Below are 12,088 nucleotides of genomic sequence, written 5' to 3'. Positions count from 1 at the left end.
CATTGAGGACAACCAAGGTATCAGGCCCTACCAGCATGGGTTTAGGAAAGGCAGGTCCTGCCTGACCAGCCTCTACTCCTGTGACATGGTGGCCCACTTAGTGGAAGAAGGAAAGACTAGATCTTGTCTACCTGGACTGCAGCAAGGCCTTTGATCAATACTGTCTCCCATGGCATTCTCCTGGAAAAGCTGGTAGTCCCATGGTTTGGACTGATGCACCCTTCTCTGAGTAAAAAACAGTCTGGATACCTGGCCCTGGAGGGTGGAGGGGAATGGTGCCACATCCAGCTGTTGGCTGGTCACAAGAGGTTCCCCAGGGCTCAGCACTGGGGCCAGTCTTCTATGTATCTTTATCAGTGATCTGGATGAGAGGATTGAGTGCACCCTCAGCAAGCTTGTAGATGATGGCAAGTTGGGTGGGGGTGTTGATCCACAGGAGGGTGGGAAGGTTCTGCAGGGGGATCTGGACAGGCTGGGTCAATGGGCTGAGGTTCAGTAAGGTGGAGTGTCAAGTCCTGCCCTTAGGTCACAGCAAGTCCAGACAGTGCTGCAGGCTGGGGGCAGAGTGGCTGAAAAGCTGCCTGGCCGAAAAGGACCTGGGGCTGCTGGTCTGTAAGCTGGCTGAACGTGAGCCAGGAGGGAGCCCAGGTTGCCAAGAAGGCCAATGGCAGCCTGGCTTAGATCAAGGATAGTGTGGCCAGCAAGATCAGTGATTGTTCCCGTGTACTCAGCACTGGTGAGGCCACACCTCCGATCTTGTGTCCAGTTTTGGGCTCCTGAGTTCAACAAAGAGTTAAACGTTGGAATGGATTCCCCTCCCAGCGAGGTGGCTAGTCACCATCCCTGAAGGTGTTGTGTTCCAAAGTGGCACTTAGTGCCAAGGTGGTGATTGGTTAAAGGTTGGGCTCCATCTCAGAGGTCTTTCCCAGCCATAATAATTCTGTGTGAGTAATGGAAAGCAGTGTGCAGAAACAGCGAGGCAGCCAGATGCAAAAGCATGGGGAAGGTTGAGGGAGGCATTCACGCTCAGGGAATTAGGATAACAGGGAGTGAGAGGTGGCTACTTAGTGCAGTTTAAGGTATTTGTGGCCTGTAATTGTCAAGGCTTGAGAAATTGTATTTGCCAGCTAGGGAGCAGTGCAGCAAGTATGTTGTCTGGAAGCTGAAGGAGTGTTGCAATACTTAGCTTGGAGATTGTTGCTTCCAACAGATAGATCTGTCAACCTAAACATCCTACTTAGCACAAGTCCATATAAAGTTATCAGTGGCAGCAGCATTGTATTACATGGTTCATTTTACATCACATTTGGTGATGTAAGGCAGTCCACTTGAAGGACAGGTGAAAGTGGTAATTCTTACTGTCCTGGACATACTTGTAGATGTCTGAAATGTATGAATAATTGCTGGACTTAATTGGCCATCTCTAAAACTGGCAGTCCTGAAAAGGAAAGGATGATGTGCAGCTGTTTCCTCCTTTGTGGGTGGGGTTGTTTTGATTGGTTGGTTGGTTTGTTGGTTGGTTGGGGCTTCTTAACTGAGATCACTTGGGTAGAGATCCCTGGGTTAGCAGGGTTTTTTTAACTTTTGTGGCTTGCATTCTCATGGGAGTCTCATCTCTGCTTTCTTGCGAATGGATTCAGGAACACTTTCTTTAAGCTCCAGGTTCTGTATATCAAAATTAATCAGCCAAAGTAATTTTTACACTGTTTCTGCAAACACAGCTGAAACATACATTTCTCTAGACATTTTTATACCTTTAGTGCTAGGTGAATTATTAAGTGTAGTCAGAACTCTGAACAAATACTACACTTCTGCAACAAAGTGAAAACAAGTCAAGCTAAGTAAAAAAAACCCTTGATATTACACTGTTAGGATTGCTAAGAAGATGAAGTTCAGAAGGAACTGCAGGGAATATTTAAATACTGACTTTAGACAAACCTGACGTTTCTCTAGGTTTATTATGCCTAGCCTCAATTCTAGGCGTAGCCAAGAGAATGCAAGATATCACTTGCTCTCAAATATGCTGTGTTCCCAAATGCTTCCAAGAAGTGGCCACAAGAAGTTCACAACAGCTGCTACCCAGGCTAGTCCGAGACTGTGTATGTAATGGAAAATTTGCACCCGATGACAACAGTTAAGAGACATACTAGTTTACATGTGGAGACAGAATACCTTCCGAGAGGCGGGGTGTCTATGAAGACAATGTATATGAGATGAAGTTTAGTAAGACTGTTGTTTGGTCATTTGTCCTGTGTAACTATACTTCAAATCTGTAGTGACATTAAGACTTGGTCTTGCAGCAAAGCATTTGACTGTGATGCTACTGGATGTGAAAATGGTGGGGCCCAGGCAGCTTTTTGGGAAATCACCTTCTGCTGCATGGCTTCACAAAGTAGCAACAGGTTAGGCAGAGGTAACACTGCTGCCACCCTTTACTATCAGTCTGCTTAGCTGCTGCAGTCCTTTAGAACGAATGTGAACAACCAGAGAAGAAAAACAATCTGGGATAAACGTTTTCTATTGCTTTAAACAAAAGCAATTTTTTTTCTTTTTGGCTGGGCAAATGAATGAATTTCCCTCATTCTCAGTCACTGTGCTTTTTAAACAGCAGCATAAAGGAGAACGCAAATTGCACTTAAGCCCCCTCACTTGTAGTACCTGTAGATAATTTCTTGCTTGCTGACATTTTACTTCTGTATAAAGTCTTTCAAGTAGCACTGCATCTGTACATGGACTGGTAGGGATTGTTAGCTTAGCTGAGGAACGTTTTTCCTGTATTTCATACCCTTGTATTTGTAAATACAATACTTTGATCAAGTAAAGGTAGAAAACAATTTGCCTTAAGTAGGTCAGTATGTCCAGAGAGCACAAAAAATACCATCATCACACTTCCTCAGTTTGAGGTAACTTGTTATTAAACTGGAACAAATAAGCCCTAATACATTTCCTTCTGTTGCTTTATATACAGAAGTTGAAATGTTCATTAAAACTGACAGATGCACTAGTGGCTTTGGAAAGGCTACAAGCCACTTCAGCAGGTCTGTTGCTCAATTTCCTGAGGAAGTGAGAGACCACCTTGCACAGAATGAGTTCTTAACCTTTGTGGTAGCAACTGAGGCTACTGGGTTTTTTTTTGATATTTGATGGTAGATCTCTATCACATTCAAATAGCAACTAAATTGTTTTGTGAAACATGAATGAAAATCTTTGTCAACAAAGATCTGGAAACCTTTCTTTAAGTCAGTTCTTAACAAGCAGCTATGGTGCAAATAATTGTCCCTGCAAAAGGCTAGTGGTGCTTTCTGTGTAAGATTATTTTTAAGGTCAAAACGTAGTTGTTTCATGTGTAACCCCCTTTTTCTCTTTTTTCTTTTGTGTTTGGTGGAACCTTCCAACTGTGGAGGTATCTGCTACATTAGGGATCAAGAATGGAGAATTGTGATTACCAAGAGCCAATACTGGTGTAACTGTTCCACCAGTCTGATCTGTGATTCCACCCTTGTTCTTCTTCCAGTACTGCATTAGGACAAGGATGCACTCCCTGCACAGCATCTCAAGTTCAGTAATTTCAAATCTGCCAAAACTTGCAGGCTCAATTATCTCATGCTGACCCAGTCCCATAATATTTGGATTATAGGAGCAGTGGTAAGCAGCACAGGCACAACATAATCCTCCACCTTCTTTGTCTTTGTCTTTCAAGATTTACCCCAATGAAAGTACAGAGTACTCCTCAAGTAGCTTTCAGGTGTATCACAGGGGCTTGTATATATATTTGCTTTAAATAAATAGATAAAATCTATAAACGAACTGGGGTAGAACAGTGGATCAGTTCTGTGTGGAGCCCAGCCTTGCAGCTCTACAGATGGAGGAACCATGGGCTGCCTAGACCCCTTTTTCTCACTGTTGCATTTTTGCTGCTGTTCTCAGCATGATAAGTAGCCAGTCTTTTGCCAGTTTGGTTTGTGGATCCAAGGTTAGGAGGGAGATGTGTATTTGCAGTACTACCTCAATAGTTTTAAGACGGTCCTCTTTGTCTCATGGAAGAAATCCCATAAAACTTGTGGAGATAAAGATAACCTGATGGATGGCTGAAGTTAGCTGATGTTTATACCCTGTATGATGCTGGGATTTAATAACTTGCAGTGACTCTATTGTCTTTTACAGGTTCTGTAGAAGCAGATGCCTAACTCCCACAGCAGTGCAGGAGAGAGGAACCATGGAGCATTGATTACTAAATCACTGTTGATGATACATGATTCCTCTACACTAACAACACACATCATTACAAATATTGTGTAATGTCTCATCTCACAATAAACACGCAAACTGCCTTCACCAGGGAACATTCAACTGGCTGACAACTCTCATGTGCACTGCTGGGATATTTTGGTGTGATCTGAACTGCGGTAGGATGGCAACAGAATATGGAGGACTTTGCCAGCCAGCAGCTGTCTCCTGCTTCTCACCTTTCACAGTCTAACATGCTTTCCTAGTGCTCCTATTTCTTGTCTCCTCCTTGATCTAGATGTCAGCTTTCACCAGATCATTGGATTCAGTGCAGGATTGGGCAGAGAGGAGTATCATCTAGGAAAGGAAAAGTTGATCTCTTTCACACTGAAAAATCCCAGATGCCAAATCCCATGGTTATTTTACAGCTGAATTCTGTCTGGTTGGTGATCCTCTCTTCTAGGCACAGCCACTGATTTGGATTTCTGTATCTTTAACAGCTTTGTGTAGTAAATACTTAGGAACTGGTCTCTTAAAAAAACCCCAAACAAACCAAACAAAAAAGCCCAAAACCCCACAAACACACACACACACACAAAAAACCCAAACGAAACTAAACCAAACCAAAAAACAAAAAAACCACCAATAAGAAAAACAAACAAAACAAACCACCCAAACCCAAAAATACCCCAAAACCCCTCAAACACAAACAAAAAACCAAACTCAAAAATCTCCCAAAACAATAATCCTCACCTCCACAACAACAGCAACAGCAACAGCAACAAAACAAAACAAAACAAAACAAAACAAAACAAAAAAACCCAAAAAAACCAAAACAAAACAAAAACAAACAAACAAACAAAAAAAACCACAAAAACCCACAAAAAACCCCCACGCCCCAAGCCCCAAAGACTTTACAGTGCATCAAATACAACTTCAGTCTGACCATTTATAGTTCTAGGAGGCATGAATATTTTTCTTCCTTCAGAGCAATTAATTAACTTTAGAGGAAGGTTAATTACAGGTAGTCAAGCTTCCCATTAGCTAAACACTGCCTTGCCCAGCTGCTGCCCCTAGCCGGGTGCAGGGTTGCTGCTCAGCACCTCTTGCTCTCACTGGTTCTGTTCTCCCCACACTGCAAGGTGTGAAGCACAGGAGAGTGTGCTGAATGCTCTGTTCTCCTTGGCAGAGAGGGGAAAAAAAGCAGAGATAACAGGTCCTAACCTGCATTTCACATTCCAAAGCCTTTCTTCTTCGTGTATCAGCAGACATCTGAACAGAGAAGTGCCAGCCTCATCCCACTGGACCATGTCCAAAGGAACATCTAGCAGACCTGCTGCCTCTTTAGAGCAGGTAAGGGGCAGAGTTATTTTCCAAGCTGAAGATCAGATTCTTGCTTGCGTCCAAGTGTCCTTCATACGTTTACAACAAATATAATAATATTTAAAGTGGCTGATGCCAAATCTTCTGCTTGAGCAGTGACAGTAGCACAAAAAATCATGGCTCCAGCTGTGAATCTAGCGTGGCCCTGAACATCCCTCCAATGCAGCTGGCTCTGCTAAGGGTGTATGTAACACCATCACATCCACTGCTGGCACTTGCGAGAAAAGGCAGCAAGAGCAAAACTTCACTAAAAAACCCCAAAAATCTCTGGTGCTGGGCTCACATGCGGAGTAGAATGTAAAGTGTAGGTAGGGGCTTTTATTATTTTAAAATTAAATATTCTATCGAAGTCTAGATTTCCAGACTGGTTTGTATATAGTGTGTTTAATTTCTACCTACTGGAGGCTAGAAGGGAACCTATGCAGCAACTCATCTGTGAATTTCATAGAAAGGAGTTAAGAACAATAAGTCTTCAAAATATAAAAAGACAAAACCTTATAGAAGTTAACAACTGGACTAAATAGTGATACAGCTGAAAATATTCCCTGGAAAGGAAAATTCAAACTGGGATTGAGTCACCTGGTGTGGTGGGAATGTAGGAGAACTGGATGGGTGCATGGGTAACCTTATAGAGAAGATTTGCTCTGTTTTCCACATATGAAGATGAGGTTAAGAAATGCTCTTCTTCCAATGTTTTTTTATTTTGTCTGTTCCAGCTTTGGAAGATGGTGGGCAATTTGCAAGAGGATCTCTGAAAGATGATTAAACAATGTTATATAATCAAAAATTAAGTTTATAAAGTCTAAGCTAGTACTGACAGATCCAGAACAAGTGAGAGTGGCCTCATGCACAGGGTTAGCCTTGAGGACTGGGCTGTCTGGTCCCAGTCAGATGTCACAGGAGATGAGTTTTTAGAGGATCCAGTTTGGGAACTAAAAAGTACAAGAGGTTTCTTTCTCATGTAGATTCAGAAGATGAAGGAACAGAGAGGTTTTTCAGTTTGAGGAAGGGGTTGAGCCCCATGCCTCAGTCCATGCTTTCCCCACTTGTGATGTCCCTAGCCCAGTGCTGGTGGGAGGCCCCTCCTTGCTGAGCACTCACGCAGTGCCTGCAAGCTGCACATTGCAGAGCAGTTGGAAACACAGCCTCAAAAACCAAGACATTTTCAAAATATTACAGAATCCACCTTTTAATATTTCCTTGAACTTCTACAAAGTCTGGGTCTTCAAAGCCAGAGAAACCTGAGATCTTAACCACAGAGATCAGTCACTCAGGACAGTGGTTATCCTCGGTTTAATCAAAAATCTGTTGTACAGCCCAGTCCAGAGGCTGACCATACAGTCTAAACCTTCCACCTGCAGCACCCAAGTGGGTTTTGGCTCACTCTCCCCTACTGACAACCCCCCAACTCCCCGCTGTCAAACAGGGTCCCTGGGCCACAGCTGTTCCCCACCTTGAGAGCTGAAGGACTGCTGTGAGCAAAACCTGGGAGCTCCTCTACCCACCCCCAACCCTAGGAAAGATGAAACGTTCTCTAATTTCTCTGCTGCCAAATTATTCTCCCATTTCTCTGCTAACAAAACTGGGGGTTGAGGATTTCTAAGCTTGAAGACCTTCTGCAGCTGAGCACTGACTGATGCCAGCCAGGAGCACTTTGGGGTTTCCCCATCCTTTGCCCTGCCAGTCCCAGGTGAAGAGGGAGAGAAACGTGCTCAGAGACTCAGCAGCTCCATTACCTGCTCTGAGGCAGCTTCCAAATCCACCAACCACACTGTGCTGCAAGCCCAGCTGCTCCAGTGGCTGTCTGAGCAGGTAGGACTGGAAGTAACTGGAATTGTGTTTGGGCTGTGGGGAGCAGAAGTGTTTAGAAAGCTTAAATTGTGGCTATCTTGTTGTTTGAGTCCTTTGGAAAGAAGGTGCTACTTGTTCTCAATATTTTAATTTCTTTTTAAATGGCCAGAGGAGTCCAGAAATGAATGAATAAAAAAGTTCATTTTTTCCTCATGAGAGTCCTTGGTGTCCATCTCTGACAGGGGAGCACAGAGGAAGAGAATCTGTCTGCTTCTGCCCCCCCTTCCATCTGTGCTGAACCCCTGCCTTGTCATGCCTCCAACATTTTCTTTTCAGTTCGAGAAAGATATTTCTGTGTTGCCGCTGTGAGGAAGACTCAGTGGAGCCTTCATCCAAGGCACAGCAGTGGCTCCAGGCAAATCTGCACAGTGGGCAGCCAAAATGGGGGCTTGGACCCCACATCTGGGCACTTCCCCTCTGGGCTGTGTCCAGGTGACACACCAGGTGATGATTTGGCACCTTCACGTGTACCTCGAGCTGAGCAAGGTGCTGCTGCCTCTCCATGCCTGTGTGCATCTCAGCTGTCTCCAAAAGCAGAAAGGCAGAGGTGTTCACTCAAACCCTGGTATGGTAACACCACCAGGTCAAATACTCTGTTCAGACAGCACACATGAAATCTTGAGGGGAGAGACAGGAAGCACGAAATTAAAAGGCTGATACCTGGCTGGAATGAATCAAAACCTTAAACTCGGAAAACTTTAAACAAAATAATTTTACCTGAGTTCCCAAACTGCAAAAAGAAACAACTTCTCTCGGGAATAGTGGATTTCCAGCTACTCACAGAGGGGAAATCTTCATTTCCAGTTGGAACTGCACAAGCAGGGATACAAAAGCATCATCTGCCTGCTTCTTTGTCTTTTTTCTTTGTGACTGTTGCACAGTCACATTCTTCTTTGACTAAGAATATCATTAATCAATTTGATTAACTAATAGAAGCAGGTAGCTGGGAAATTGCTAAACCTTTGAAGGATATGCCTGTTTTTTAAATGAACTCCCCATGGCAGGCAGATTACTTGCTTATTTCTTCCTTTAGCATCTTTAAAGTATTTTTTCACAAGTGAACATTTTACAGTTCTCAGTTTTTCCGATTCTTGTTGTGGCCACCAGTGTCTGATTTTTCTGGGGTTTTGTAAGCTGCATAGGAAAGGAGAAAGTGGGCAAGAGATTTCTAATCCATAAGAGGGTTAAGTAAGCAAATATAATGTAGATTAAGTAGATAATAGGGCTGGACTATCCGCAGTGGGGGTAGTGTGGAGGAACCAGTCAAATGAAAACTTTGCTAAAATTTGCAGCAAAATGAGCAAACCAAACCTTTTCTAAAAGGAAAACCTTTGTTTTCTAACCATGGACCTATCCTTCTGCAAGGGATCCTGAGCCCAAACTCCATGGAGGAATGAACAGAAGAGCTGGTGGTTTTGCACTAACTTGCCTCAGAACATTGGGTTCCTATGCAGAAATATACCTTTGAGGAGAATGATAGCTTTAACATCAGCTTTGGAACTTAGCAGGGAAAGAGAGCCACTGTCAGAGAAAGGTTTTGTTTAATGAGATGGGCACCACAGAGACCTGAAGGAAGCAGATCTACAGACAATGCCACGGAGAAGACTCCTGCAGTAAGGCTGGAGATGAGAGTTAGGTTACTGATGGAGATACATGAACTCTCATGTCCTGCCCCGAGTGATATAAGTCACTCATAGTTTTTCTTATTGCTCCAGTTTGGCATGAGGAGAAAAACAGCGACTCCTTTCCCCTAGTGTGTGGTCAGAAACCCACTGACAATCCATAGCAGCTGGGGCTCCTCCTTCCTGGCAGGACACAGCAGAAGTGAGCAGGGCAGCAACTCCTGGTGGCACCTGGGGCAAGACCTCAGCTTTTGCTTGTCTGAATAGGACCAAAATCTGCTCCAGCCTGGATCCAACCCCTCTGATCTTTTAAAACACATCTTCATATTTTTTTCTTGACCAGAACTTCTGGTAATAGCTGAGTAAATTTTTAAGGTAATTTTTTCAAGGTAATTTTTTAAGGTAATCAGGTGAATTTTTAAGGGAATTTTAATAGCAACTCCCTTTGTCTTAAAATAGGTGCAGATTCTTAAATTCCTGTGGCAATGGTTAGTCTGCTTAAACAGAGGTGGTATAATGAGAAAGCAGGACGTGGATTAGGATGAGGAAGAGGAGGATGGGAGCAGGAATGTATCCATTCCATAACTTGTTTCCTGGAGAAAACTGCAGCTTCTTCTGACATGCTAAAGCAATAGACTAGGAAACATGGCAAAACAACGTGTAATGTTCTGTAATTTATGTTCTTATTTTTAAACAAAACTAGTGAGGCTTAGCCATCCTCAACAGACAATTTTTATTTATATCAAATGTAGTAACCTTCTAAATGGCAATGCTTGGTTCCAAGTCCACACTGCCTGGACTAATCACTGGTAGACATTCATCTGCTTTTCCCTCCTCTGCCCTGAAAAAAGCACTGCATGCCACTTTTAAACAGCAAGCTTCCAAGGTGTCACAGGTGTCATCTCTAAAGTAAGCAGCTCAAATATCCCCTTGGAGACAGTGTCACTCTGTCTCTCCACGCAGATGGTCTGTGTTGCCCTGAGGATGAGCTGGGCTGCCTAAGCAGAGAATAAGCAGAGCAGGTCTGATGGCTTCCCACCTCTGCACAGTCTCCTGAGTCGAGACAGTTTTCCCTCTCAGCTTCTGCACCTGGTTCGGCCACTGGGTGTGTGAAGTTAAGCAAAACCTCTGGCACTCCAAGCATTTAAGGTAACTTTTTTGGGTAGCCATGTATTGTTACATTAATATAACCATTCCCTATGACAATTTTTTGGCAGGAGAAAGAGAAAAGTGCCTCAGAAGTGCTCTAGCTGGTGAGTGCTGTGAAGGTGCCCTTGCAGCCTTCACAAGTTTGGAAATATTTGTTTCTTGAAGGTGATTTGGGTACAGGATTTGCCCTTTAGTCCATGAACTCTTACAGGAACAGTGGTTCCAGAGGTGTAACTGGGATGTCTTATGAGCACCAAGTTATTAAGTTATTTGATGGACAGGAAAGCTATGCTTATCACAGGGACACTATAAAAACTCTCCAGCTTCTGCAAGAGCTTGCTCTCTCTTGGGGATTAGTCTGGATGAATTTTTCTGCACCACCTCATTTCTTCCCTCTTCCCCACTTGTCCTGCAAAGCAGACAGAAGAGAGAGAACAGGGAAAATGTCCCTGGAAGCACAGCACAAAGCTCATGGTCCCTGCACTGATGGGTTTCCTGTTTGCCCGGCACAGACCTTCAGTCACAGCCCTCCAACACCTGCGGTGTGTGGTGTCACAATGATCCCAGTCTCACCCAGGAGGAGCATCTGGCTTCCACCCCCTGCCCTCCCAGCTTGTCCAGCCTCACGGTGCCAAGGGAGGAGCTGTGTCTCCCACCAGCACGAGCCTGTGAGCCAGCCCAGCGTGTCGTCCTGAGGCTGCAGGTGATAAATCACGCCTTCCTCCGGCAAAGTCTGTGTCCCAAAGATGAAACCCGTTCCTGCTACAACTGCTACAACTTCTCAAGGAAAACATAAATTGCAGCTGCCGCTTCTGTTGCAGCACACTGCATGGGGAAGCTTAGCAAATCCAAGAAAGGGGGTTGCTCTCATCTGTGGCTGGACCAAGAGCAGCTGTCGATGTATCCAGTTCTGGGCTACAGCACCCACCTACCCCGTTGGGACTGGTGAAATGGATATGGGGAGGTAACCAGGGTCTAAGAGCAGCATCTCTGCTCATCTCTTGCTGAGCCTGGCTAGCGGCAGAGAGGATTTCCACTTGAATACCTACCCGGGGAGCTAAAATCATCCTCTGCGGCATGTGGAAATATAAACCTTCCTTTTCCCGCCTGCTAAAGCCACCTGCTCTTGTCCCCTCCTGCTTTCTACTTTTAGCTCATTAGTTCCACTGCGACTACACTCTGCTGTCTCACTGCCTTTTACTGAAGGCACGTCACAGGCAACTGAATGTATCTGAGCAGCTGTTTGACCTGCTTGCTGCTGAAAATCAGCACGGACCAGCCTTGAGTCCCTAATTAATAACAGCCCCAGGGAAGAAGCAGCCACAAAAACTCCGACAGCTCCAAACACTGCCGAGGTCTTTTTGTCACACTCTCCTTTCTAAAAGTTGGATTTGTTGATCCTTGTGGGTCCCTTACAACGCATGATATTCTATGGTTCTCTGATTCTACGATTTCTAACTTGTTTGGAGTAAGAAAGATGAGCCTCCATGGCTGTAGTGATAATTTTATGGGTTAGCTTCTTAAATATCAGCTTGACAACGGCTCATTGAAACGTGCTGCCAGCTTATTTTCTTGATGGTGATATCCATGCAAAAACTTCCCATAATCTTCTACTAATCAGGAGGAATGTGAGTAGAACTCTGAGGAGGTACCAAGAATTCCCAAAATTTCACCAGGTGCATTGGATCAGGCTTAATCAGGAAAGGCTCCACTTTGATTCTTCTCCTTTGCCGGGAAGGTGGTTATGCCTTCTAAGTAGAGAAAGTGTTGTCTAAACCAGCATCACCTTTATAATCAAAGTGCAGTTCCTCCTTGGCAAGGATAGAAGAAGAAAACTGTCGCGTTTAAGAGACAGA

This window comes from Sylvia atricapilla, chromosome 1 (assembly GCF_009819655.1).
Source record: "Sylvia atricapilla isolate bSylAtr1 chromosome 1, bSylAtr1.pri, whole genome shotgun sequence".
NCBI lineage: Eukaryota > Metazoa > Chordata > Aves > Passeriformes > Sylviidae > Sylvia > Sylvia atricapilla.
Note: the sequence above shows the minus strand (reverse complement) of the source record.